We start from the raw sequence: 22,534 nt of genomic DNA, 5'->3' as shown, positions 1-22,534 counted from the left end.
TTGTTCTCTTTGTCCCCAGAACCATTCCCTGCCCTTCCCCACTTGAGCATGGGAGTGGTAACAACAACCCACTACCTATAGGGTGTCTCACTATCCCCGTGGTTTCCCTACACTGCGCCCTTTGTGAATAGTCCCTTTAGTTTCCCAAATTATGCATTAAGTGTGCCAACTGAGTCCTGCCGGGATCCTGACTACGTAATCAGTAAACACCACCCTCGCTTAAACCATTTCTTCACAATTCTCGTGACTTTTCTGTGAAATCTGGAGCACTCCGTTTTCCAGGGGGGATGATCAAACCCCCAGTATGGCTCAAGGCTCTCACAGTACATTTAGTTAGTTCGGTTATGTCAGAGATTACAGTCCAGTGGGTTCAGATGAATTCAGGGGAATGAAACTAAATTCTTGCTACCAACTAGTTCATGAGTTGAGGGCAGGGGTAGATAAACTTGTGGATAATTAACAGTAAAACCCATCAGACTAATCTCTGGCATACCTCAGCATGGCACAGTTTAAGCAAATAGTCCAGAATGAATAAAAATCATTTCCATGGGGATATATTGGTCAAAGGGTACAAACTTCCAGTTATATGATGAATAATTTCTGGGGATCTAATGTACAGCATGGTGATTACAGCTAGCAATATCTTATCATGTACTTGAATGGTTGTTAAAGAGTAGATCTTAAATGGTCTCACCACAAAAAAGAAATGGCGATTATATGATGGGATGGAGGTGTTAGCTAATGGTAGGGTGGTAATGCTTTTGCAATATATAAAAGCATCCAGTCAACCTGTTGTATACCTTAAACTTACACAATGTTACATATGTCAGTTATATTTCAATAAAACTGGGCTGGTGGGGGGGGGGTGGGGAAGACTGACAAAAAAAAAAAAAACCAACAACCTAGTTTAAAGGAAACAAAGTCTCAGGGATGCACTTCAGCTTGTGCAAGACCACACAGCTGGCCCATGTGGGAGGCAAGACTTGAACTCCAAGCAATTCAAAAACAATAGCAAACTCATGTCTGTTCCACCTCATTAGAACTGCATGGTTCAGAATCTGTTCATTAACATCTGGTAAATGATTTTTAAAAAATCATCACTTCCAATTCCCAGTGCCAGATGGACAAAGAATCTGATTGTCCATCTAAATCGGGTATTCAGTTCTAATCCAGTCCGGGTATCTTGCCGTCCAAACAAGCTGCCTGTAAATTCAACACTCTATGGGGAAAGGAAGTTTCCAGGGAAAGGGTACTGGTGTAAGATGAGCAGACATCCCTAAAAGTATTTATTACAGTGGATCATAGGCCCTGGTTAGTCTTTCTTTAAAGGAATAATTTCATAAGGCAGATTTTGAGGTGCCAAGAAAGACTGATTTAAAGTCCATCTTGTCATAAGGTATTTTAGTGCTTTTTTATTTTGAAGAGAAGGAACAATAGTATATTTACAACTCAATTATATTTCTATTATTCTACGTCTAGTCCAATTAGACATTCCTTAGTTCCACAGTGATTTTTCAGGGGGGGGAGGGGTGTTGTCACACCTGCCACACAGCTGGGTCCAAGGACTGCCTGCCTGCTCCCAGCATGCTCTGGGGTTAGTTTCCATGCCAACCAATCTAGGAGTGTTTCCACCCTATCTACCCGCTCCAGGACAGGCATTAATAGAATAGGCATATATGAGAAAGAGTAAGAGACAGGTTGAATAAGTGTATGCAATTATTTTTATAGCACTGTGGTCCTAAATTATTCCTTATGCTAGTCCCCTTTATAATACAAGATAATTGGAGACAGATTACCATGCCTTTCCTGCTAAGTGCTCAGAACTCTTTCAAATATGCTATCACATTATCCTCACAGCGTCCCTAAGAGATAAGAAAGGTCTTATTTTGCAGGTTGGGAAACTAAGGCACAGAATGGTAAAATGTCCACTCTATACACACAGGATAAGGTAACACTAGCATTGGGATGGAATTCAAGAACCCTACCTGTAAAATCTGCATTTTCACTACTCATTTCTGCTCCCCTGTCTCCATCAGCTTTAGGCTCCAGAGAAAATCAATTCAATACAATTTTTGATTAAATCTCATCCTCATTATAGTTCGTGTAAACTGTAAAAATAACAAAACCAGTAGAGGTGGCTAACTGGGAAGGACAACTGGGTAAACTATTAAAGAAAAAGGCAGGTGAATACAAAGATTGAGAAACAGGAAAGCAAATGTGTATGTTTCACTCAGGTTAAAATATTTCACCAAATTTTCTTTCAAAGGAAAGAAATCACCGCTCAGCATTGGAATAGAAGATTAATCTACTGGCATGAGGCCTCTTTGTGACTCAAGGAAACAATAATATGGCATCAAATACGGCCAACACTAACAAGAGACACCTCAGAGAGTGAAAGGGAAACTCAGAAAGATGCACCTCCCTCCCCACAAAATGAGCTAAAAGGAGCCCACTTTTCGCCCACTTTAGCCACATTGCTGCCTTTGCCCTCCGCTGCCTCAGGGAAAGGAGGCCAGGAGTATACCACTGGATGGGATAAGAATTGCCTTTGTGAGATGGAGGCTGAGGACACATCAAACCCCATCAAAGTGCTGACTCCATTGTTTGAAAGATCCTGAGATTCATTTCACCTCGTTACTCCACGTAAAAAACTACAACAAAAAAGGACAGCACTCCAGCCAGTGAATTCAGAAACACCAGAATGTAATTTCACACCCCTGAAGTTTCTCCAAAGCAGTAACCAATCACTCCAAAAGTCAACTGCCAGTGACATTCTAGTGTCAGGTGCTTTATGAACCCAGTACCCAGAGCTTTGGCACCCAGTATACTTTATTCTGAATTCATATCTATGTAACTATGCACACACACATTTATATTTGTTTCTTTCCTCTCTTATTCCTTTATCATGCAACATAAGATGTATTCACTTTTTATCATAGTATTTGGGTACTGTCAATTTTAAATCATTGTATTTCAGTTACGATATCAAAGGAGAAAGTACATATTGCTCAAAGGCATTCACTATGAAAGGGCCTCTTCTATGAAAGGAATTTGCATGTTTTTGGCTGCATACAAGATAGTTGTATCATGGTAGGTGGAATTATGACCTTGTTAATGTCTTTATTTGGAGATTAAGTATGGTTTAAGGAGTCGTGTATGAGTATCAAGTCGATAAGGGGTGGATTCGTGATGATTAATTTTATGTGTCAACTTGACTGGGCCTTGGGATGCCTAGATATCTGCTGGGTATGTTTCCAGAAGAGACTAACATCGGAACTGGTGGACTGAGTAAAGAAAATTGCCGTCTCTTCTGTACGTGGTATCATGTACCTTTGAAGGCCCTCACCAGACCCTTGAAGGCCATATGAGGAAGTGTTGATCTCCCCTGACTTCTTAGATCCAGGATGTGTTAAGTCACATCATTTCACACTATGTCCAGAATCTTCATTGCGGAGTAGAATACTAGCCTAAGACTGTCTTCTTTGACCTACTATAACAGAGTACCATCTCTGTGCTATCCATTGCCTATTTGCCTTAGGGCAACAAGCTCTAGCTGGGCTCCCCATCCCATTCTGTCCCCAGGAAAAGGAGCAGGGCTCTGGAGTAAAGCTTAAGAGGTTCAAATCCTGGCTAATGGTGAACACTTTGTTAACCAATAACACTTATAGTAAGTGAACAGAGGCAGTGTTACTTCTCCTCTTTGACATGTAGTGTTTCTGTCTATAAACCGTGATTACTGACAACAACCTCATAAGGATATTGTGAGGATTAAATGAGATAATTCACATAAGTCTAAGTCTAGTTTAGTTTAGTTTAGTCGGCACGCAATAACTGTTAGCTATTTATTAGAACAACTCTCTAGAAATCTGTCTCAATGAGGAGCTGTGCCTTTGCTCATCAGACAGGACTTTATGTCACACTCAAAGAGGGTAAACACAAAGGAAGGCAAGGAAAACTAAGAACTGGAAAATGGGGAGGCTGTGGAAGTGGCCAATCAGGAAGAGCCAATTAAATAGTTGCCTGAAGCATGCATAAAGGGTCTCCCTGGACAGAAAGGAGCATAGTGTATATAAAACAATTAAATGGGCACAGTTTAAACCTCTTAGGGCAAATCTAAGAAGGGGCATATTAAATGTATTCATAAAAATAGACAGACTTTGGAAAATATACTTAATTAAATGAAAGATTTGCATTGAAAACTAGTCTTTTTCCCAAGCTCATTAGAATGGCAAGTCAATGATCCCTTAATAAATTTAGAATGTTGCCTTTATTATGGTGGGAAGATGAGAAGACTGAAAAAACTCAGTGCCCTAGCAGTAAATCTATGCCACGTCTAGACCTCAAGCAGAACTCATGCATTCTAGGAGGTGAAAAAGTAGACTCTATAGGAGAATTCAAGAGACACAAGTGATATGCTTAACATATTCTAAACGTATTTGCAAAGAAAAATTTATTCTTTGCTGCTTTCAGTATATTGCCTGGAGCAAGAATAATCTCTTCCTCACTCTTTGGTTCACACTGGCTTTCTTTTTTTACATGCTGCCCTTCATTTGCCACAAAGATCTTTCGAATCTGTCATAAACACAGACACTCCCCATGCAGTATAATGATAAACTAGCTGTTACAAAGAGCTTAGAAACCAGACAGAGTGTTCCTACATATCTAACCCAAGTGATTTTCTGTGGCTTAACATATTTTCAATGGCAGTTCAACACATGCTTAACTCTAACATAGAATTCCTTTCACCAGCTTTGGAAAAAAATAATCAAAGAGACTATTGCTTCTGTGGAAGTTCTTGTACATGACTCCAGGGGAGTTATCCTTTCCCTCACTCCAACATGCTTTATGAGGTTGCCCCAAACTGGCTGCACTAAACCCCTAAAACGTATGACTCTGTGTTCACCACAGCCATGGAGGTTGGAAGAGTCCCAGGAGTCTTGGAAAGACAAGAAAGAATGCTTTACAGCCCTGAGACCATTAATTATCCTGCAGAGCACCTCAACAGGCAAAGCATTTCCCCTCCATGGTCTGCATTATTCCAGTCCCTTTCAAAGTACAGCAGTACCCCCCTCATCCATGGGGGATACATCCCAAGACCCCCCATGGATGCCTGAAACTGCAGATACTATCACACCCTATATAGACTATGTTTTTTCTATACGTACGTACTCATGATAAAGTTTAATTTATAAACTAGGCATCGTAAAAGATTAACACAAAAACTAATAATAAAATAGAACAATTATAACAATATACTGTAATAAAAGTTATGTGAATGTTGCTCTCTCTTTCTCCCAAAATATCTTATTGTACTATACTCACCCTTCTTCTTGTGATGATGTGAGATGATAAAATGCCCACGTGACAAGACGAAGGGAGGTGACTGATGCGGGCATTGTGACATAGCTTTAGGTTAGTACTGATCTTCCGACAATTTATCGAAATTGATCATCTGCTTCTGGACTGCAGTCGACCACAGGTAACTGAGACCATGGAAAGCGAAACTATAGATGGGGTGGGGGGTGGGGTGGCAGTTACTGTAGCATTTCCAGCAACTGAGACAGCCTCCATCCTTCAGAACTTCCGGATGTCCTCTGCCCTTCCACCTGGATCAAGCTTCTGACCAAGGAGACAATAGGGCCTCGACACAGGAACTGGCTGGCATTCAACTCTAGCTCAGCCTACTGCCACCTTACTATATGATTAAGATTTTGGGTTAAAAAAAAAAGTTAGGTTTATGGTAGAACAAACCGGGATTGAATTCTGGCTCTACCTCTCACTAGCTCTAAGACCTTGGACAAGTTATTCAATTTCTCTGAGCCTCAGTTCCTCATCTATCACTTGAACTGAATAATATACCTACCTCTCTGAGTTTGTGGGAAAATTAAATGAGATAATTTATGTAAAGAATTCAATAAGCACAATAAGCAGTCAATACATAATAGCTATTGTTATAGACTTCTACTTTAGAGATGCAGAGTCTGACCTTCCCTCTCGCAAACATTCCTTCATTCATTAAATGACAATTGATACATTTCAGAAATTAACAAACCATCCACAGAGCTCCATCAGCTAGATGTGAGAGCTCTGGGTGCAAACTACATACAAACATTCAAATTTGAGAGTATTATATGCAAATATGCAAATTGGAGGACACTAGTGCGGTTAAACCCATCTGCTTCTAGTACCAAATTATCTTTTCCTGACCCCTAAGAATTATTTTACCAGACTGTTGGGTCTGGTCACATGAAAACCCAGCAAGAAAGTCAATCAGTAATTTATATAAGAAGATAAATTAAGAAGATTACCCAAAAATACATCAAAAATTTTAACCTTACTAATGATTAAATAAATCGAAAATAATCCAATAACACCAGTATACCTATCCAAAATGTGAACATTTATTTTTTTTAAGTTTATTTATTTTTGAGAAAGAGAGAGAGAGAAAACACACAAGTGGGGGGAGGGGCAGAGAGAGAGAGGGAGACACAGAATCCGAAGCAGGCTCCAGGCTCTGAGCTGTTAGCACAGAGCCCAACACAGGGCTCGAACTCACAGATGGCAATATCATGATCTAAGCCAAAGTCCAATGCTTAACCAGCTGAGCCACCCAGGTGCCCCAACAATGATTTATTTCTATACAATCAGTAGGCTATAGCTATGCAACTGATCCCCATTGCTATGAAGGTGGAGGCTGAGAATAGTTTCAAACCAGACTTTGTCAGAAATGGCCTGATCTCAGAAGAGTAAGTATGGCAGAACAAGCATGGCCCTTTGAAGTCATCCTTTGAGTCACTGTCCAGCACGGGCTCAGGATGTGAAGGACAAAAAGAGATACATATTGTGCTGAACCTCCTAGTTTCTGAAGGCACATCCTATCAACTTGGCGAAACTGCAGTATTGTTCATTGCTATTATTTAGCACCCATAGAGTATTCTATTATTCTGGGGCATCCTGCCAACAATAATTAGTAACTTTCCTCATCATTCTGAACAGTATTGTTAGCATGATTAGCCTCTGAAATATACAAGAATATTATGAAAGCCAATGCCACAGCAGTCACAGGGAAAGCCAAAATTAAACTTATTTTCTGGCTTCTTGATTAATAGTTAGAAGTTTTATATAATATAGAATTTTCCTACTAGAAGTAAAAGATGCATTATTTATATATAAGATAAATAAGTTGGTTGTGATTTTCTCTCCTCTCAAATAAAAATTATTGTGTATTCTTCTAATCAAATAATATGATTATACTGTCTGAGTTGCAATTAGTGTCTTCCTTCTCTTGCTTTCCTAGGATGGCTTGGTCTCTATTTAATTTCTTCTGATTATTTGTGTCCATGGCTCTTGCTGGCTTTTGTGTTAGTCATCTATTGCTGCATAACAAATTACCCCTCTAATTTAGAAGCTTAAGACAACAAATATTTATTATCTCACATAGTTTCTGAGTGTCAGGAATTTGAGTCATTCAGCTGGGTGGTTCTGGCTCAAGATCGCTTTATGAGACTGCACCCAGGCTGTCACAGAGTCTGTGGTCATCAGTAACCTGATAGCTTGACTACGGCTGTGGCTGTTGGCCTCAGTTCCTTGCTGGCTGTTGGCAAAAGGTCTCAACTCTCATCCTGTGGGGCCTCTTCATTGGACTACTCACAACATGGTACCAGGCCCCCCCCACAGTGAATGACCCAAGAAAGAACAAGGTTGTAAGACAGCAACCAAAATAAAAGTCACACAGTCTTTAATAGTCTCTTTTTTGACATAACATTGCTTCTATCATATTCTCTTGGTTACACAGAGGAACTCCAGTAAAACGTGGAAGGGAACCATACAAAGGCATGAACATTAAAACAGCATGGATTGCTGGGGCCATTTTGGATGCTGCCTACCACGGCCTTTAAAGAAAGTGTGATTTGTTTGTTTATCCAATGGTTTCTCCTTGTCTCAGTGGCGGTAAAGTCTTTCACATTCTTCCACAACCTAACCAGCAGCTGGATGATAGCCAAGGAAATGTATTTAAAGTACAATCTTCCAAAATAACTCTGTCTTAACTTAAAAACATGTTTTTAACTAAATACATTTTGATCCTTTTTTAATTAGCTTCACTGGCCATAAGACTGTGGATCTGTTGACATCGTTAGAATTTTTGGTACAATTGGATTTCCAAGAGAAAATAGTAACACCATGCTAATAGGAAAAACCATTTAAAAGACTGGAAGGCAATGATACATAGCAATTAAGACTCAGATCCTAAGTCATGCTGGCCTGTGTGCAAATCCTAGGGCTGCCCTGTTCTTGCTATTTGACTTTGGACAAACTGAGCCTCAGAGTGTCAATTTCCTTATCTATAAAATGGGCACATTCTGAGCTCTGTTGCCTGAAAACCAGGCAAGTGCATAGCCAAGTGTGATCACTGTTAATAACAAGGCTTTTGTGTTTTGGTATAGAACCCACGCTGGCAAAAGGGTCTTTAGGAAGTTTTTTCCAACTTCATTGACCCCTCCCTCTCCTTTCATCTTAAGGAAGTTATTTAGTCCTTTTTGCTTTCTATAGAAGGGGGATGTTTCTTAAGAGATTCTTTATTTTCAACGTTCGAAGGCTATGACCAGCAAAGGAAAGCAGTGAATAGGTGTTTTATTTAATTTTTAAAATTAATTTCAAGAATCTGTCCGAGGCAGGCATTTCGAAGCTAGTCTGCTGTGGGCTGTGAAGGTTGTTCCCTCACCTTTCCCCTACTCTGTGCCCTGTCCCCCAGAGTGGAGCAAGCACGTGACCTGAATTGCGGTGGCAGCTTTCACGTGTAGAGCTGGCCTGTGGAGGTCCCAGGAGAGGTGAGTGGCTGCAGTGTACCAGGAGGCATCTATTCGTTACCAAGTACACCGATTCTCGCTGCTTAAGTCTTGAGCAAGGTCATTATCCTCAGTCTGCGATGCAGGGGTGCACGGCAGGCCCAGCTGATTGTGCACAATCCATTAGTATTCTGCACATTCCATCGGTTAAATTTGCCATTTCGTTTAGAATGCTTCTGATTGCACACTTTTAATACTCCTGGCCCCCTCAGAGAAACGCATGCCGCTGTTGGTGATCTGACAGGCAGCAGGGCACACAGTGACGCGTCTGTGATCAAACTAAAGGGGAAAGTTATTAAAACACTTGGCCGTCAACCACGAATTTGGTCAGAATCATTTAAGTCATAAAAGTGCTTTTACAGGCAAGAGCCAAAAATAAATAAGTAAATCAAGGAAGAAATGGGGGGGGGGGAATTTTCATCTCATAAGTTAGAATTTACTGAAAAGACTGCCTTTCTTCTATAATTATGTCCAAATAAAAGTAAATGAAGGCAGACTTTTTTTTTTCCAGGCTACAAAATCATTATTGGGCCATTGATCTCGATATCTGCTCAAGGCACATTTGGCATCACATACTTTGCAAATGCCAGAAACGACATGTTTTAAAGTATGCACCTTTAAAAGATAATTAATATTTATATTTAATTATGCTCTTCTCAATATTTCTTCGATGTGATAGGCCAGAAGACATCTGAATTGCTACTTCACAAAAGAAATAAATGAGGGGCATTGTTTTATGGGCTGTGAAGGGAATGTAAAATTTGTACTCCTATCAGCAGACCTACTAAAAAATGGAAATTTATGATTTTTGCCCCCCAGAAAAACCTCATTAAGCTCCTTGAAGAAATGGAAACCTCATGAGCAGTAATCAAAGCATATGAAGCCTCCTGAGTGGTTAACAGAACCCACTTCATCAGACAATTCCACTGAGGACGGAGTTGCCCAAGGACATGCTTCTTGCGGAATGTATTATGAATTAAAATTCAGCTGCAGAGAGTGATTGAGCTAAAAAGCTTGAACAGTAGGATCCTTCCTGAGAACATATTGGCCTTCCATCATCGCCAAATCCCTAGGAACCATAAACAAGCAAGAGGCAGACTGATGATGCCATTCAGGGCAAATCCATGGACAGAACATTCCAGACAGATAGGCAGTGGAAAGCCCCACTGCTGAAGGTAAAGGCAGCTAGATAATACCACTCCTCAACAAGTCAGTGTGATTTTGAACCACAGTCTGTGTATGTATCAGCTTGGACTAAGCACGCCCTCTCTGTTTCCACCAAGAAGACCACTCATACATGAGCCTAGATACTACTAGCCTGAGGAAGGAACATCCAATAGAAAACATTAACAATACTTTGATTTTAAGGACATCCTGTAGGATGGTCCAGCTTGAGGCTGCTGTAACAAAGTACCACAAACCAGGTAGCTTAAAACAACAAAACATTGTGTCATAGTTCTAGGGGCTAGAAGTCTGAAATCAAGGTGTTGGCAGGATGGTGCTCCCGCCGAAATCTCTAGGATGGAGTCCTTCCTTGCCTCTGCTAGCTTGGTATTTGTCAGTAATCCTTGGTGTTCCTTGGCTTAAAGATGCATCACTCCAACCTTTGCTTCTGTGTTTGCCTGGATTTCTTCTCTCCATGTGTCTCTGTCTTCACATGGTGTTTGCTTTTCTTATAAGGATACCAGTCATTTTGGATTAGGGCCCACCCTAATGACCTCATCTTAACTTGATTACATCTGCTAACACCCATTTTTCAAATGAAGTCACATCACAGGTACCAATGGTTAAGACCTGATGTACCTTTTAGGAGACACTATTCAACCCACAATGGACCACTTTGGTTGAAGGAGGCTGGAACAATTCAGTTAGATGGATAGGATGCAGACTATGAGAGAATTCACTGCAGAACACAGAGGAAGAGACTTTTAGAAGAGTGTGGCCAATAGCAGTGGGTTGATTAAATTAAAACATTAAGTAAAATAAAAACCAGGTATCCATTGGATTGAACAGCAGGGAAGTTTGTGACTATGGAATGATCAGGGCTAGGACCATATTGCAATGGGTAACAGAGTGAGCAGCACATAAGGGCATGAAGACCATGAGTGTAGGTCAGTCTCAGGACATTTAGCTGTGCAGAGATCCAAGACAAGAAAGCTATGGGAGAGAACACGGATTCTATGCAGGGCGTTAGTGTCAAGAAGCTGGAAGCACATAGCATGTTTTGGCGCTTCTCCATACTGAATGGCCCTTGATTCATTCATACACCTGCCGTGGATGAAAACACTAGCACCTCCCTTTTGGTGGCAACGATTCTATTTGAGAGCATATTGCTCCCTGCTTATAATGTGGTAGGCAAGGTGTTTGAAAAGGTGGTTACAACTGGGAGGGGCTTGTTAAGCATGCTTCAATGAAGACCACGCTTTCCTCTACAAACTGTCCCAAAAACTGACTCTGAGCAGCTAAGTTTGGCTAACTCTGTGACACTTGCTTGCATCAAGGGCCCAATAAACTCTCCTGTGATTTGCAGGTCACCTGTCTCTATCTGTCTTTCACTACCTGTATCAGTCAGGGTTCCCCAGAGAGAACCAACAGGATATATATGTATGTAAAAAATATTCATTTTAAGAAATTGGCTTAAAGGATTGTGGGGCCCTGGCAAGTCTAAAATTTGCAGGGAAGGTCAGCAGGCTAGGAACTCAGGTAAAGAAGCTGATGTTGCAGTAATAACAGTTAGAAAAGCAGCATTAGGATTTAGAAATGCAGAAATAGCATTTCTTCTCTGAGAAACCTCAGTTTTTCCTCTTAAAGCCTTCAACTGTTGGGATGAGTGAGTCTCCACCCTCATTATCGAGGGTCCTCTCCTCTACTTAAAGTCAACCGATTATAGATGTTAACCACATTTACAAATACCTTCACAGTGACATCTACATTCATGTTTGATTGAATAACTAGACATTATAGTCTATCTACGTTGACACATGAAATGAACCATCACCTCCTCCTACAGACCTCTGAGAGGCCACAGCTTCTGAAAAAGCACACCCATTCTGTCCACAGCAATCAGGCTACTTTATTGCTACAGGCTTGGATTTAGGTATTTATAGAACAGTATTTTCAGAGAAAAATCTATATGGTAAATGGAGTTAGTAGCCACAAATAAAACTATTTAAGACAACTGGTTCACAGAATTATAGACACTTGCGTTCTTTCTAAAACAGAAGTTGAACTATGATGTGCTTTGCTCATTCATGGTATAAAAACACCAGACCCTGCCTGTGGCAATTAGCTCATTTTCTTATAGTAACACTACCTATTACTATCTGGAGGTGTCATTAACCTCCTTTCTCCTCAGAGGAGAATTTAATACAAGGCAGCTCTGTCTCTCTTACCATTCAGTGGAGCATTTAATTATCAAAGGATCAAAAGCATCTTGTTAGTATGTGGCTGTGCAGTGTGGACTCCGAGGGAATTATGAAGGACAATTTAAGTGTAATTTCCTAAAAGAAAAGGCTGTCAACAAAAAAATTAGAACACAGAAGACGATAACTTCAGAATCATAAGCCGCTTATTTCCATATTTCTATCACAGGAAACTCTATTAGTGTAACTTACAACAGGAAAAGCATCCAAAGAAAGCCCGATTGTTTCTCATATGCATGCACTGAACATATGAAAGTGTCACCAATGGTGCTTACTCGAGAATGCCATATATTGTTATCAGCCTTTAACATTTCAGTTTAGGTCACGTATCAAAAGACTGTGGTAAATGGTGAAACACACACGCACACGCACACACGCACACACGCCTGAGCTTCCCCAAACTCCCGCAATTAAATGAGGTTTAAGATCCTTCACTCCCTAATCATATTCCTTCCACTCGGAAATGATTTTATTATAGCTTCTCTTGAGATTTTTTTGAAATTGAAATGACATAATATGCCAGCAGAAAGATAGAAACTCACAGTTGAATATACAAAGGTGTCATTTCTAACTCATCCTTCCAAGACAAAACGAGCTCGCCTTTGTATAAAAGCTTGACGGGTTTGTGCAGGGGCTAAAACAACGCAGACAGCCATTTAACGTGAGCATTGGAGAGAAATCCGAGCGCCGCCTTTTCCTGTTTATATTTCTCATCTCCAACCCGAATATATGATTAAAAGATGTCACTCAATTACATTTCAGTTTTTCTGCCAGCTGCATTCATTACAAAATTTCAGAAATGTTCTGGGAAGGATAATTTATTGAACGGATGTTGACTCTGCTGTTAGAAATTGACAAGTACCAGGAGCACATTTTGTTCTCTCTCAGAGTTCATTTATTTCAAAATATTGTAGTTTTGATAAGTGGACTGTGTTTGGGACTTTAGTGTGTCATCCAGAGTATAGTAATTCCTTCTTACAGTGATTTAAATGCTTTTATTGCTAGGTCTTATCAAGGAAAAAAATGTGGGTTATATTAGTGAAGGGGATTATTTTTTATTACATAAATATTTTATGATATCTATTTTCCATTTCTTGCCCTGACACTTTATTACTACCCACTCTTATTAATTCCGTGCTTGATATAAATTAAATGTGAGATTTTGATGTGTGTGGTTGCAAGGCCTTGAGGGCATAAAATCTCTTCTCTAAAATTACAATTACCTAACTTCTCCTAGGATTAATATGCCTAACCACAGTCCCTAAGCTATCCAAGAAAGGGATAATTTGGAAACATAGCAGTAGGCTTCAGATGTGATAACTCATAACCTCCTCTTTATGCAGTTTGTGGGAACTCCAAGAGAGAGTTCACCAAGAAACCTTTTAAAAAAAGCTTGGGAAATTGAATACACTCAAACTCTCCACTGTTCAGAGGCCGGTGCTCTTGTCTGGGGACCTCATTACTTGCTGGCACCTCCGCGCGAGGCTAGAGTGGGCTTGGGGACCCACACCATGGTTACCACTTGTTAGCAACTCGCAAGAAATGTGGGTATGGCGGCGGAACCAAGCTCTGCCTTCCTTGGGGACTTACTCAGGCCCTCCTCACCTCGGTTATCATCACAAAATTGATTCGACTGCTGTGGTTTTTCTAAGTTTCTCCCCAAAGAGAAAGGATAAACACAAGTAGAAATGCTTAAACCAACAGGATATGGTTAAGAACAATGAGGATGACAGAGTCATAGGGTAAAGGGAAAGAACACTGGAAAGGCAGGCTAGATCGGATGTCAGAAAGACACGAAGCTGAAAAGTGTGCATGTTTTCTGCAGGCTGTAGTTCCTTAAGTACCTTACAAATGCCATTTTATGTTATTTACTTATTTATTTATTTATTTATTTATTTATTTTGTCAGTATTTATTTATTTTGAGAGGGAGCACACACGTGCATTTGGGTGAGCGGGGGAGAGGGAGAGAAAGAATCCCAAGCAGGCTCTACACTCAGCAGGGAACCTGACTGGGTGGGGGGGGGGCTCAATCTCATGACCTCCAGATCATGACCTGAGCCGAAATCAAGAGTTGGTGGCTTTGGGGCACCTGAATGGCTCAGTGGGTTAAGCGTCCAACTCTTGATTTCAGCTCAGGTCATGATCTCATGGTTTGTGAGATTGAGCCCTGCATTGGGTTCTGTGCTGACATCCGAGACCCTGCTTGGAATTCTCTCTCTCTCCCTCTCTCTGCCCCTCCGCTGCTCTCTCTCTCTCTTTCTCAAAATAAATAAATAAACTTTAAAAAAAAAGAGTTGGTTACTTAACGAACTGAGCCACCCAGGCACCCCATTAATGCCTTTTTAAAGGAAACAATTATCCCAGTGTTAACTTTATGAGATATAGATACATGTACATATATATATGTGTGTGTGTATATATATATGCACACACATATATACATGTAATACACACATATGTAAAACATATGCGTGTATTACATGTATATATGAAAATTCCCCGCTCGTGTTCTGCATGGTTGGCTGAAGCTCATGGTTAACCTTGCATTATCTTCATTATGGGGTCAGGGCTGAAGAAGAAATCCTTTTCTACAATATTGCTGGGCTCATGCCAGAAAGAAGGAAAGAAAGAAAGAAAGAAAGAAAGAAAGAAAGAAAGAAAGAAAGAAAGAAAGAAAGAAAGAGAAAGGAAGGAAGGAAGGAAGGAAGGAAGGAAGGAAGGAAGGAAGGAAGGAGAGGGTGAGATACGTAGTGGCTCTGAAAGCTTCCTCTTGAAAATGGCACATTCACGTTCATTCACATTCTATTTGGCTAATCAAGTGGTACAGCCAAATCTAAAGTCAGGAGGGTGGGACGTAGTTTTCCCACAAGGTCTGTGATGTGACCAGATAGTGGCTACATTCTCCCCACACTTTTCTCTACTGGAGCCATTGTACTGAAAACCTGCCTACAAACAGTTTACTGTCACAGCGTTTGGACTTCACATGGATCAAACTCATGACAAATTTCGTTCACTTCTGTTCATTTTTCATTAATGCATGACATTTAAAATCGTATAACTTGGTGCCAATTAGACCATAAAGAGATCTGCAACACAGACAGTGAAATTTTATGACAGTGATAAGACAGTCATTTAGATGTTCCGGGATATACTCATACTATTTTTTAAAATGATTTTTTTCGTTGTTATTAAAACACGAAATTCAGAAAGATCCCAGGCAACCTAAACCTCCCTCTTCCCACAAGAATGTCACCCCAGGGGTCTGGGAACACCACTATAATGTGGAAGGGAGCCGTTGAAGAATTTCATGCCATCAACTCTTAAAAATCAAATTTATTTTTGAGAAAGATCACGCTTAGGAAACCAATGGGCACCAGTTTGGAGGCATGACAACCGGCTGGGTAAAGATGGGTGAAGGACTGAACTTAAAAGTGGTATGAATAAGATGGAATGAAGGAAACTAAGTGTTTAAATGGTCAGCTATGAAATCTGGAGAAGAAAACTTTGAAGAAGCAGGGAGAGATGAATGGGGGATAAAAGGCTCACCTGAATTCAGGTACATAAAATCTCCATGCCAGTCTCCCAGAGCAAGAGGAACTCATCACAAATAAGTCTGTGGGTGGATGGTAAGTCACAAAAATCGGAAAGAACACTGAACAGAGTTAAAAAAAAAAAAAAATCAGAGTTCCAGTTTCAGCTCTGCCACTCTCCAGCTTTGTCACCTTGGGGAAACAACAATCTGAGTCTATAAAGAGAAGATTCATGAGCAGTCCTGCCTATGTCACAAGTGTTTCCGACAGCAATACACGAGGAAGCACATGTAAGCAGTTTTACACTCAGTTCAACAAATACTTCTTAGGTATCTACTACACTGAGGGAGGAACTTGGAAATTTGTCAAGTGCTATACAAGCATGTTACAAGTAAATTTTTTTCCCTGTTCCTTCTGTTCCTGGAGCCCGGAAAACCCAATAATAAAGTAATAGAATGGAAAGTTTTGTATGGAACTCATCTGAGCGGGAGCCAGGCACTCTTTCAGCATAAGGTAAGAATGTAAGCTAGAAAAAAAACTCATACATAGAAGTGTTCTGATTTCCTTTGGAGAGTCTGCTCTTTCCTGTTCCATTACACGCTTCGCGCCTGGGCTTCCACTTGTCCCTGTCAAGCTCATAACAGAAAATGGCCACCCGTGCCAGAGGCTGTGGCACAGGAGGATAAAGAAACTTCAGAGGAAGAGAACTGGCCACAAGGCCAAGGGATTGAGCGGAGGAAGCAAAAAAGGAAAGAAGAAATGTGTCAAAGGGGGTGCTTTCTGCTTCTGAATGGGGAGCAGTCAGGTAAGGCACCTGGAGAGTCCAGGAACAGAGGCCCCAGACAACACGTAGGTAAGTCAGTATGAGAAGGGACTCCGTACTGGTCAGATTGTTGCTAGAGGCAAAAAACGGCTTGAACATCCTTTGGGGGTCTGTGTGTGTGTTTGCTCAGCTGAGGAAAGGCTTAGCCCGCTGCCTTCACACTTCCTCATCCCAATCACCAGAAGATACCTGGAATCTGACAGGAGAAAAGACCAGGAAGCAAACAAGTCATGTGGGATTAATCACTAGCTGACCAGTGAGACATTCTTCTGAACTTCTCCTTCCCTCCCAAGACAAGAAACACAATGTTACTTACGCTATTCTTTTAAATCCACCCCTCTGCTGTAGCCTGATGGACTCTCCTTAAAGTTCAGAAACCACTAAACGTTGACCTGAGCAAAGAACAAAGAGCTTCTTGTGGGAAAGCAGGTCTTAGAACAGCATTATGATTTGTCACTGTTTGATGAGTTTTATCTTCTATATTTTGATTCCTGACTTTCCTGCCATTTTCTGAGGCTTTCAAACTGAAAGTAAATGTGGGTTATTGGCTTCTAAGCCTTGTTAAAGGAAGTATTAAAAGGAACTGTGGTTAAGCTACTGGCCTTCCATCTTACAGAGGGCAATTCAGCTACATACAAGGACACATTGTGGACTTAAAGTAAATCAGATTCAGCAACTTTTTAAAGGTGGATTTGAAATCTGCAATGGTAGCCAGGGAATTAAAACATTGGAGAATACTGAGGCAGACACAGAAATCATAATATTTATCAAATCTTACGTCACCTTACCCTTCCAGTACAAAAGGTCACATAATATTATCCTTGAGCAAGAAAGAATGTTGTTCAACATCTGAAATGAAACACCAATATGGCTATACTACTTTGCAGGAGTTTTACAAACATTATTGTAACAACAGTGTTCTCTCAAGAACGTTAAGACCACTTTTCCTTTTCTTAGATGGGCAACCTAAAGGACTATCTTCTTCCTCAACACCTTCCAAAGCCTCAAGCCCCAAATTGTGTAGGTCCTAGTTTATCAGTCCAGAAACCTACAAGAACAAAGCTTCTGTTGACTATCTGTAATAGCCCATTAGCACCTGTGGTTTCAGGAATGCTTGACATCCCTATGAGGCAAGTAACTCACAAACAGTTATTAGAAGATTGGATTAAGAGAAGTTGAGTGTGTTAACGAATGAGTGGTGAGCAGATCTAGTTGTTATGGTTCCCAGATTGGTATTTTATCTCCTGGGATAAATCACACTGCCAGCATAGAACTCTATTTTAGAAGATCAGATGCCACCACAGTGAATGGAGGTTAATTCTAAGAGGTATCAATTTTAAAGTTGGGTCCTGAAAAAGACATGAAAATATCTAAGTAATCCAATAAATTTAACTAGTGTGAGGCTATTGACTGAATAATATGGCTCTCACTGTAACCTGTGTGTATGTTTAACCTCATACATGTGTCCTTTGAAAATCTGTGTAGATATAATTTTTTTTAAGTTTATAATTCAAGTTTTATTTTAAATATCCAAGGGGAACTCACCATTGAAAGAAGGAAGCCTCTTTTGCACAGGCCTATCCCTTTTAGAACTTGAATCCTCACTCTCTCGTTTGGAGGCTTTAGAGTCTCAGATTTAGTACATTTGTGTTTCCTGATAGCAGGGCTTGCCCAAAGTTTGAATTAATAGGAAAATAATATTTCGTAACAGTTCACGTTTGGCAGATGGATGAGAGTTGAATATATTCATGAAAGGCTTTTACTTGTATTGTAGGCAATGGTATGAGAGCAGTAACTGATACCAAGGCAACATTCTTTTTTCTACTAGATAAAATCTCATAAACATATTTTTAGACCGTGCCCATCTGCTCCCATGGCCTTAAATTGTTAGGCGTGTCTTATATGCATGGGTTGGCTCTCAGAGAGTTATCTCTTTCACAGATATCTGTCTAATTGGTAGCAGCTGTTAATCAAGCACATTGTCACAAATCCTGTAGTGTAGCATTTATCCTAAAGGTTTGTGGATTTTTACATTTTGAAGAGAAGCCATATGCCTTAGGCAGCATGGAATGGAGTAGATTTCAAGTAATTACATTGAGTCAATGTAATTTGGCCTGAAATATCTGATTTGAATGTTTATGTTGATCAAACTCCCTGGGAAACTGTCAGGGCTTATCAACACTTTGTGCTGTTCACACATAACCTAAGAGGAAACGTCCCTTTAACACTCTGGTTATAGGCCTTGGGAACAGAGAATTGAAACATAGCAGCATGCTGTCAGCGGAAGCTTGGCTTCAGCAGTCTGGGGCTTGAATCCACATCCTATCATTAATTCGTTAAATTACTCAGCCACCTTTCAGTGTCTGGATACACGTAGCGCTGTGCTAGATGCTGGGATACCAAGGTAAGTGAGCCATAATTTAGCCTCAAAGGCTCCCGTCTACTGGGGGACACTTCAATCACCGGGGCACAACAAGACCAGGCTGATGCTCCAAGACACCCAAACCCATAGGCCCCTATATCCTCCAAGCCTTCTACCCTAAAATCTGTCAGACCAGGTTGAAACTACCTCAAGTTCAAGGAACCAAAATATCCACCCTTGGGTCCAGCGCCTACCTTCCAATAGGAGACGGTCAGGACTAAACCCATTCAATCTTCTCATCCCAGTTCTTTTCCGTCAATGCTCAAGTCTAAGCTTCCTGCTCCTTTAATCTATTCTGCAGGCATTACAGTCGCTATAATACTCTGTCCTTCCTTATCCTCAACTTGATTACCTGACCTGTCCCTCCCCTGAGCTCTCTGAGTCCCCTCTCTGTTATCAGACTGCTCCTACCACCTCAACCTACCCTGCAGGGACTTCCTCCACTTCCTTTCATGAACGGAAAGCTGACACTCCTCAAATATATCCACTTCTATATAGTTCTGTCAAATGAGGCTCTTTACTCTCTCTCATACACCAAGCACCCAGGGTTGGTGGTATGCTTTATGCTCCCCCATGCCTTAACCCTTCAACCTCTTAAACATGCCTTAACCTCTTAAACATCTTCAACCTCTGTGGCAGACTGCATTTCCCAAAGGTGGCTGTAGCAATATCCCCCATTTCAACTGTCACCTTGCCACGGGGACGGGAACTCCCTCAACCTCAGCAAATGTACATGCATCTGCCTCATCTGCCTTCCCACTCTTTCAACTTTGGAGTCCATTCTTGTATCCATTCTCTTCTCATTCCTGCATTTTAGGCTTGCCCCCTCTAGTGAATCCTTCCCAATGCCAATAGCATTTACACATTTTCATGTTTGGGGGCACCTGGGTGGCTCAATCAGTTGAGCATCCAACTTTGGCTCAGGTCATGATCTCACTGTTCGTGGGTTTGAGCCCCACATCAGGCTCTGTGTTAACAATGCAGTCTGCCTTGGATTCTCTAGTTCCCTCTCTTTCTGACCCTCCCTGACTTGCTCTCTCTCTCTTTCTCTGTCTCTCTGTCTCTTTCTCTCTCAAAATAAATAGTGTTTTTAAAAAGTCCATGTTTTTGCAAACTTAACAAAAAAAAAGGTACTTGATTGTCCAACCTCAAAGATAGCCTCCCTTATAGCCATGCTTGTCAAGAGTTGTTTATCCTTGTTTTTTCTGTTTCCTCACTTCCTTCCCACTCTGAAGCCAGCCCCATTTGATTTCCATCTTACTGACTCACCAAAAGAGCATTCACTAAGGAAAACACAGACCTCTGTAGTGCTCATTTTTGTAGATATTTTTCAGTCTTTGTTATAAGTGGTGCCAGATCTAGGGATATAGTTTTAGGGGTGAAAATAGGGATAGGGATCCTTCAAGGAGAAATCCTGAATACCAAGAGAGACAGGGGGAGGGAGAGGAAGTCAGAAGACCCAGAAAAAAGAACTTCAGAGAAGGCTAACACACGGAAGGGATGAGAAAAAAAAAAATCTGAAGAAGACTGAGAAGGCATGGTTACAATATAAGTAGAGATCAATATTATGGAAGCCAAGTGAACAATAATACATGTGTTATTGTTTATATGTATTCATGTAGTGCTCATGTATGACTGAGACTGAGAGGGTCCACTGGATTTAGGAAGTAGGAAGTGGATGGTGACCCAAGCACAACAGAATAATGAAGCAAAAGACTGATTAAAGACAACAGGAGGGGTGGCTGGGTGGCTCAGTGGGTTAAGCATCTGACTCTTGATTTCAGTTCAGATCAGGATCTCACAGTTCATGAGGTTCAGCCCCACATTGGGCTCTGTGCTGACAGTGCAGAGACTGCTTGGGATTTTCTCTCTACTCTTTGTCTCTCTCTCCCCCTCCCTCACTCTTGCCCTCATAAGCTCTCTCTCTCAAATAAATAAAAATTAAAGAGGAAAAAAAGAAAAAAGAACAGGAATGGAGACACTCTTTTAAGAAGCTTACCTATAAAAGAAAAAGAGAGCAGGGTGCCTGGGTGGCTCAGTCATTTAAGCATTGACTCTTGGTTTCGGTGCAGGTCATGGTCTCATGCTTCATGGGTTGGAGCTCTGCATCAGGCTCTGCACTGAGAGTGTATAGCCTGCTTGGGATTCTCTCTCCCCCCTCCCCCGCCTCTCCCCTGCTCTCTTTTGAAATAAATAAATAAACTTAAAAAAAAAAGAAAAGAGAGAGATGAAGCAGCAACTAGCACTCTCTCTGCACCTGTTTTCAATTCTGTGAACCAGTGAGGGTAATCACTTACTTGGCGGACTTATTGTGAAGGCTAAATTAGATGAGGAAGAGAAGATGTATGGCATGTAGCATATGCTCCATAAATGATAGCTATTGTTATTAAAGGATGAACATGAGAAATAGGGTACCTTTGCAGTTGGCAAGAAGAAACTAATGGGGAGGGGTTGAAGATAATGGGTGCAGGAGAAAAACGGTAAAGAGAGGTCCTGTGACCCTACTAAATGAGATCGAGCAGGTAGGTGGAGAAGCTGCCTTGACCAGAAAGAAGGGAATATCATGGCCCCAGACTGAAGAGAAGGGGAGAGGGACAAGTGTTGCTACAGAAGGCTGCCTCTGGAGGGAGAAGAGCCGTGAAACTGAAGTGTGTGACTGAAAACCTGGATCTATTAAGCAAGTACATGGGGAGGTGATCTGCTGATAGTAAACGGGTGGGGGAAGATAAGGGGTGTGAGTAGGATAGAGTAGTTGCCAAAAGGAACAGGACACAGTGCTGACCAAAGACAATTTAAGTAGGTGGGCATTGCTGAGGGGGTCACTGAAACTGGAAACCAGAGATGTGCAATGGCCCCAAACCGCACCGCAGTGAGCCTTGCTCTCATTGCCCTGGGTTGATCCATGCATTTCCCATCTTCCACCAGGAAACACAAACTCCCTGAGGGTAGGATCTGTGTGGATCTTGGTCACCACTACATCCAGTGACTGTGCAGAGTAGGTGCTCAATAAATATCTATTAAAAGAACAAACAAATGAACGGATATAGAAATGCAAAAGGAAAATCGTAAAGTTGTGTGGGTTTTGGATGTGTCAGATGGAAGAATTAGGATGGGAAAGAAGCGAGGGAACACATAGGAAAATTATGAGAATCTGTGGTGCCTGGGTGGCTCGATCAGTTGAGAGTCTGACTCTTGATTTCAGCTCAGGCCATGATCTCACCGTTTGTGGGTTCAAGCCCTGCATTGGACTCTGCACTGGTAACAGAGAGCCTACTTGGGATTCCCTCTCTTCCTTTCTCTCTGCCCTTCCCCTGCTCACATGCACGCATGCTCTCTCTCTCTCTCTCTCTCAAAATAAATAAATAATCTTTAAAAAGAAAATTATGAGAATCACATAAGTGAATCAAACTATTACTGGAGATATTAAATCTAGGACATGTCCAAAGGACTGAAAAATTAAAAAGAAATGGAGACCAAAGTCAAAGGACCT

General features: G+C 41.1%; 1 long non-coding RNA gene across 1 annotated transcript in view; it reads right to left on the bottom strand.

Moving 5' to 3' along the window:
* LOC109268402 (uncharacterized) overlaps positions 1 to 22,534 on the bottom strand; it is a 302,440-nt gene that overhangs the window by 52,867 nt on the left and 227,039 nt on the right. The window lies entirely within an intron of this gene.

The sequence above is a fragment of the Panthera pardus genome, unplaced genomic scaffold (assembly GCF_024362965.1).
Source record: "Panthera pardus isolate Hobbes unplaced genomic scaffold, ASM2436296v1 HiC_scaffold_24, whole genome shotgun sequence".
NCBI lineage: Eukaryota > Metazoa > Chordata > Mammalia > Carnivora > Felidae > Panthera > Panthera pardus.
The sequence above is the reverse complement of the archived record's forward strand: the minus strand, read 5'-3'. Positions and strand labels throughout refer to the sequence as shown.